We start from the raw sequence: 7,839 nt of genomic DNA on the forward strand, positions 1-7,839 counted from the left end.
TCATCTAACCTCTACCTTTATTGGTTTTTTTTTTTTATTTGAATAGCTAGTATACATAAACTGGAGTGGTGGTATTTGTCATGATCTGAGTAATCAATGGGCATAGCAGTGGTGGGCCCACTACCTACATACTTTGTACTCAAGGTATGGCATAACTAAATCAGGGTGGATCAGAGAGTTTTATTTGGTTGGAAAAGGTAATAACAAGCACAGTGTGGTTTTCCTGTTAGGCTGAACATTTAATTTTGGTAACTAGCGGTCTTCCTGTTGCTTGCAGCGTTGTGATGATTGCTGCCCAGTAAAATGTAATTAACAATTTAATACATTTGTGCAGCAGGCCATTACAAGGCTATATTTTCATTTTGTAAATGAGCCAGCTCACATTTGGCTTTTTTTTTTTTCTTACGAATGCTTACAATGAATATATGTTATGATTTTATGGACAACTTTAACTTATTTTAACTCAAATTGTGACTTGCAAACTCCTGTGGATAGTAAATTGCAGCTAGATTGCGGTGCAATTTTATAGAACACCTAGGCAGTGTGACCTGATAAAAAGTCCAGATAAAAATATAATGGTAATATACTATTTTGCCACTAGATGGCACCATCTTTGTATCATATAACTGCAGCAAAAGCTAGTGATTGATTTGCTATTATTGCTGTGTTTACATTCTTACATATCTAAAGGTGCCCATACACCTTACGATTATCGGACGATTTTCGTATATGAGATCGACTTTTCGTCCGATAATCGTACGTGTGCATTGCAGTGTCCGACCGACATTACTGTACAATCGTACGACTTTTGACGGTCAAGCATGTTTGAAAACTTTGCTAGATCGTACGATTGTTGTAAGGTTGCTGGCGTTTCCGTCCGTCAAAAGTCGTACGATCTACACTGCGCTTGCGCTAACGAAAATACGACAAATCAATTACCGCATTTCGTCCAGGTGCTTTGCGTTAATTACGGCTAAATTAATCTTGCGATCATCGGGGCAGGATGGGGCTGCCGTACGAAAATCGTACGACTATTCGATCACCGGACGAAAAGTTTCGTCCGATAATGGTAAGGTGTATGGGCACCTTTACATATGACGCATCCTTGAATGCCAGAAACAGTCCCATTTAAAAAAAAATGCATTCATGGAAATTGCTTTTGTTTTGAAGGGAGCTCCATCGGCTCAGCATGTGTCCCTCTAAATGTATTAAAAATCTTGTACACTGTTTTAATGTGGCACAAATTGAATGTTTTGTTCATCAACTTGTTCTGGGAAATGTTAGGCAAAGGCTAATGAAAACATGCGTAACTGAAACAATATTTACACAACAAATGCCTTATTTACCAAATAGTTCAACTCTGTTTGTATGTTGTATAAAACGGTGAGAGCTTGTGTATGTCTGTGGAGGGCCAAATCACTGTCAAGTTATTACATAGTAAGTCGAATTGAAAAAAGACACATGTTCAATCCAAAAAAATTCATTAAAAAATGCTAACTCTGGAATTGATTCAGAGGAAAGCAAAACAAATTCCTTATAAAGCATGGTCCTATTGCTCCATTAGGAGGAAAAAGGTTCCTGATCCCCAAAAGCACAATTGGATAATTCCCAAAAGCAGTTAAAATGGAGTTGTGCAGACACCCATTGTAGGTCCTCAATTATAAAGCAACATTATGCTGTCCCAGCGGCACCGTTGTGTTTAAAAGAAAACACATGTATAAAAACATTGCTGGTCTTTACATATGTGTTAAGTCAGTGCCATACTCCCCCGGGGTGGAAATATTTTTAACAACCACACTCCCTAGGTGTTTAACACTTCAATTACTTCAGGACTCCAAAGCAACCAAAACCAAGTTCAAATAAATTATTGGGGGAAAAATTGCTGGTAGGAGTATAGCCCCATCATATGACCAGTCAAAGTCACATGACTGGCCTCTCTGCCAATCATTGAATGTTCTCTGCAGCATTATGCAGAGAATACTCTGTGGGTTAGCAAAGGCTCCACACTGTGTCCTGAGTTATAAAATGCTGGCACAGTGCAGAGCAAACAATGACGTGTCCTGCAGAGAGTGGCTAATAATTAGGGACATTACGTTGGCCATACATTGTAACATTTTTATCGTTTAGCCCCACAATCTACTAAGAAACATTGCATGATTCCCCATCCACATATTGTGACAGCCGGCACCCACGACTGTCAGAATAACCCAACACTGAATGCAGCTACAGCCGAATAGTTTCCACCTGGCTCCTTCGACAGAGGTCAACTGAGTTATCAACTTTTGTTGCGCTGGATGAAACCAGCAGGGCCACCCACAGATCAAATTTTGGCTGACTCAGCAGGAAAAGGCCAAAATTATCTCCATGTGTGGCCAGTTTTAGTTTCTTGGCAGCATACCTGCTCAACCTGGGTCACCTCTGTAAACATCTCTGTTGGATGGTTAACAAGGCAGATCTCCATATGGCAGCCTAACAGTGCAGTGTCTCCCATGGCATATTCTCTAACCAGACAGTGTCTCCACAGAGCAAGTTCTCTGACCAGACAGTGTTTCCACATGGCAGGTTCTCTAACCAGATAGTGTCTCCACATGGCAGACTCTCTAACCAGACAGTGTGTCCACATGGCAGGTTCTCTAACAGGTCAGTGTCTCCACATGGTGGGCTCTCTAAGGAGACAGCGTCTCCACATGGCAGGTCCTCTAACCAGAGAGTATCTCCACATGGAAGGCTCTCTAAGGGGGCAGTGTCTCTACATGGCAGGTTCTCTAACCAGACAGTGTCTCCACATGGCAGGCTCTCTAACAGGGCAGTGTTTCCACATGGCAGGCTCTCTAACCAGACAGTGTTGCCACATGGCACACTCTCCAACAGGGCAGTGTCTTCAAATGGCAGGTTTTCTAACAGGGCAGTGTCTCGATATAGCAGGCTCTCTACAGAGCAAGGAAGTTTCAAATGTGGCAGTGTCTCTAAAATAACAGTCTGTTTGTCATTGGAAATTATTTAACTGCAGCTCTGTATATACATATTGGTAAGAAAGGCTAAGGTATTGTCCACGTTTTGAAAGCTATGACAGTATATTATATTATTATATGACAGTATAATACAATAGAATTTTTACAAATTTTCAATGTACAAATCAATACTTTTTCTTTAATTTTGGGTGAGTGGTGAAGCCTTAGATTTACTGTTACTTTGTGTTCCTGAACTAGGGTCACAGGCAGTGAGAAAAACCTGGATTTTTTTTTTTCTGGCTGACAATTAATATGCATACAATATACTGTCTTGTTCTCTATTTCTGGGGTAGTAGTTTTAAGTAACTAGGGAGCAAAGGTTATCTCCTAGAAGGATATACAATATATGTACACACCATCCAAATCTTTTGCTTGTGGCTTAGTGATTCATGTCATCTGGAATTTTGTTACTATATCATGTTTTATTCTGTAAGATTGACTATGGTTGGTGTTTTTAATCCCTTTCTGTTGTGTGGGTAGGGCAGTTATAGCATAAGAGTTCAGTGATAACTCCTTTGCACCCACAACTCCAGTGCCCTTACTACAGCATTTACAATTACTGATCACTCTGTGCCAAAATATTTGATTACAATGTGAACCACAATGTTCCTCTGTGAAGACTTTCAGAACCTTAGGAAAACCCCGGAGCTCAATTTGTCACATACATACGGAAACCGTTTCCCAGCTTTATTGTCCATCTGTGGCATAGTTTTCTTTTACCACTAGGTGGTGTTCACTGCTGATTATAAAGCATAGTTCAACTGTTTGCATAGTTTGTTTCAGCGGAACAGGAAAATCATTGTGTTTAGATGCCACTGAGAAATTTCTGGAAATGTTGTTTATAAGGTTACATTTTTTTCCTGCAGTTTTTTTAATGAATGTTTACTGGAGAATAAAACATCTTGATCTATAAGGCACATTCTAGTTAAACAGAACAGAAGTCGAGACAACTGCTCAGGGGATCAGCTGATTCTGTAGGAAACTAAAACGTTTAAACATCAAGGAGCAGCATTCATTGTAAGTGATTTCATCAGCATTTGGAATAGCTTAAAACTCTTGACTTTAATATCACTTTATTTCCTATAAAATATGCTCACAAATTATTGATATCTCTGGTTTCAGTAGTGCCCTCTCTTTGAGCCCACTGTAGTCTTGCACACACTTTGGACATGGCAATGCATACTGCAGAAGCATCTGAGAGACTACAGTCCTTTCCAGTGGCACTAAGAAAAGACAGGTGGTTTAGGCTGCAAATGATTACTTAGAGCTTTCATTGGAACCTAAATTGGCCACTAGAGGCCACACTGGCAATATGACTTATATGAAGCAGATACATTTTATGTTTATCCAAAATTAAAGTTGAAAAGTCTATACATTCCCTGTGCAGATAGTCTGAGTAGACCTTCAGAAGTTGTAGTGTTTCCTAAATAGCAGATATTTTCTGTTGTGCTGAAATCCACTTTAACCACAAAAACCCAATGCCCATACTATTTTTCACTGTTAGGTATATATCTTTTCCCATGGTCACATTTGTGACAACTAAGGGCCCGTTTACACCTCTGTATCGCATTAAGCGCACGGTACCATGTTATTAAGGCACTGCCACATGTGCAACATGCGGTGCTGTAATACCATGCATTGTGGTGGGAAAAAAAAGTAGTGCATGCACATTACACTGCGTGGCAGCACATTGCGGCTGGGAAGTGGGTTGGGGTACCACGCAAATGAATGGCAACACAATGCACCTACCGCACTGTAATACACGGTATGTGCATCTCGGAGGTGTTAACAGGCCCTAAACTAGGATGGATCTTAAAGATACTTGGTCAGATCTGGTGTCATCTTTAAAGACAACATTTGGAAGTGCAATTATGTGATGATTTTTGATCAGCTGGGCTTAGACCAAGAAAGCTAATAGGTGGCACTTCAGAGAAAAAGGTGTGCTTTTTGAGAAAAGAGCCAAAGAAACATTTAAAGTCAAATAATTACAGACTCTCTCTTTGACTTTCCAGGTGACTCAATGTATGGAAGCCAGAGAGTCAGCCAGGCAACTAAACTTTGTCAGAAAGCGGTCAAGCAATAACATCCCCTATATTCTACTCAATAGCAGTTTATAAGCAATCCAATAGATTTTTGGGGTTAGAAGGATCTTACTTTCTCCGTTAACCACACTGCCCTAGGATCATTGCAACCCCCCAAAATACATTACCTATAAACTAGTACTGAATAATAAACTGACTTTGAAGCTTGTAGCGGACCCGAAGCTTAAAGTAATGAAACCAGAGATGCAGCATGACAGCCCAGCCAGACAACTAGCATTTCCAGAGGGCAAGCAATAGTGTATCCATGTTTTGTAATGGTAGGTTTACTTTAAGCCTATGCCTAAGGAACTTTGGCCCAGGGTGCTGTAACAAACAAGTTTCAGTACTCTTGGTAGTACCAAGGCCCCTTCTGTGTGTTTGTTTGGTCCATCACCACGGTGGTCAGACTTACCGGTCAAAGGCAATGTGTCAGTAGCAAGTGTCCACATGGGAGGTTCTCTAACAGGGCAGACCAATGCTCATCCCTACTATGAATAATGGTTGTTATAGATTCCTGAGTACCTAAAATCTCATTTAAAAAATAATAATTTAATGGCTTGTTCTGGAGCCTATTCAGTACCTAAATGTGTGTAAGTCAGAATTTGAATATATGTAAGTATGAACTTCTATCTGAAGCAAGACAAATGTTCCTTCAAATGATAACATGAAAGCTGAAAGACCACTGTACTCAAAAGAAAAACATTGTTGTATTTAAATGTTCCCATAGCCGTACAGGAATTGATGTCTTATGAACCTTTTGCTCTATAAAGATTGCCATAAGAGGCAAAATAGGCAACAAGGCATTTTTCCTCAGAAGGGTTAATGAGCTGTGTTGGAGAATATCACCTCCCATTTTAATGCCTTCTGTCCTCACAATCTCCTGAAAGGCTTTTACATATGTAGCTAGGAATATTATCAAAACTTCCTTTACACAAACCAGTTTATGAAAATCATGTGATTTGTGTATAGTGGCTGTTTGAGTTTCACTCCAAGATAGATCCGGTGTCTGTTTGCAGTGTGACAAGCTTCTGCGGTGCATTATCTGAATGACATTTAAGCATGTAACATTGCACATACCATTACAACAGTATCCTAATACCAGTTAGGTAATTTGAAGGGTGCTAATATACTGTTCATTTCATGTGTATTAGATTTTGTTGTCCTTTCTTGTGTACTTTGTTGCCTTAGAGAAATAAGTAAAGAAAAGGGTGGCTAGTAGAGATTTATCATTAAAATCTAGTTTACACACTGTTTCCTTTAGCACCCTAAAGTACATGGTAAGCGGCTGTGTACAATTCTTAAAGGGGGCTGGGCCCCCATTCTTGGGCACTTCCCCCACCTTAATGTCTGTGAAGGTTCTCATTCATTCAGGTCATGGTAAAGCTGTAAAAATTAAATCAAGGAAACTGGACTTGCTGTATTTTTCTTGAAGATGTCTCGCTGGCCATCTGGCTAGCTTTCTAAATTCTGAATTGAGAAAGCTGGTTGGATGACCAGTAAAACGTCTTTATAAAATATACAGCAAGTCCAGTTGCCTTGATTTAATCTTTACCGATTATCCCCCTTGTTAGGTCATATAATCAAATGTCAGATGACTAAACACAGGGAATATGCAGGATTATATTGTGTTGCGTAGCCTGTACCTTACCTGTGCATCTCTGCCTTCCAGAATGTTTGCTTGCTGCACTCTGCATGCACCCTGTGCTTTACCTACAGTACTGCAGAAAAAATAAACAGCTACTTTGGGAAGCAAAGACATTTTCTTCTTCCATCTTTGTTTCTGCCTCATGTCTGATTTTCTGCCCCAAGTCAAACAGGCCACTTACAGAGCCTCCCGCCATGTAAATTATTATACAAAGTGGTTTCTCTCCCCTTGCTGTTGGCGCAATAGTGTTTATTCCTTTCTGATGTCTGCAGGCAGCACTGCAGCATAATCCAAACTGCAGTGTTCCTGTTTTGCAGGCAGCGGCGTAACAATCACCATAGCGACCCTGGCGGCCGCTATGGGGCCCGGGGCACAGGGGGGCCCGGCCAGGACATTCCTGATGACCTGCGGGCCGCCTGGGTCGCTATGGCATCTCACACTGCTGGCTGTCACTGGCGGCTTTGAAGAGAAATGTGCCGCTGTTCAGATTACTGACAGCCGCTGCTGAGTTAGTGAGAGCCAGCAGCGGCTGTGGAGCAGGCTGGACCCAGCAGTGGAGGAGGAGACGGGGCCCGGGTTTGCATCAGAGGAGGAGGCGGGTCCGGCAATGGGCGGAGGAGGCGGGGCTCATCACCGAAGGTGGAGGAAGAGGAGGCGGACAGGTAAGGAGTGTGACCAGCCCACCTGAGGTTGACCCTGCAGAGCCCACCTTAGAGAGTCTATGGTGGGCTCTGCAGGGTCACCCTCAGGTGGGCTGTGTAGGATCTCAATTGGGCTCTGCAAGGGGTGTAACTAGAGATCAAGGGGCCCCATACAAAATTTTGCTATGGGGCCCTGTGATTTCTAATTACGTCCCTGTTTGCAGGTAAACTGTTTTGTGGCTGTATTGTTACAAGTAGATCAATGTAGGTACTTTGTGAGCTGCAGACTTCATGTGTGATGTGGACAGTGGGATACTACTGTTGCCTATAGACTATTATGTCTCTGACCTGTCACAACGTCCCAGCCTTTTTGTTTTACATCTGATTGATACAGAAGTTGCTGTTGTCTGTATGTGAGAAAACATGGCTCAAATAAGGGAGTTAATTTTTGTAAGGAACTA

Source organism: Nanorana parkeri, unplaced genomic scaffold, assembly GCF_000935625.1.
Source record: "Nanorana parkeri isolate BGI_ZX_2015 unplaced genomic scaffold, ASM93562v1 scaffold73, whole genome shotgun sequence".
Classification (NCBI taxonomy): domain Eukaryota; kingdom Metazoa; phylum Chordata; class Amphibia; order Anura; family Dicroglossidae; genus Nanorana; species Nanorana parkeri.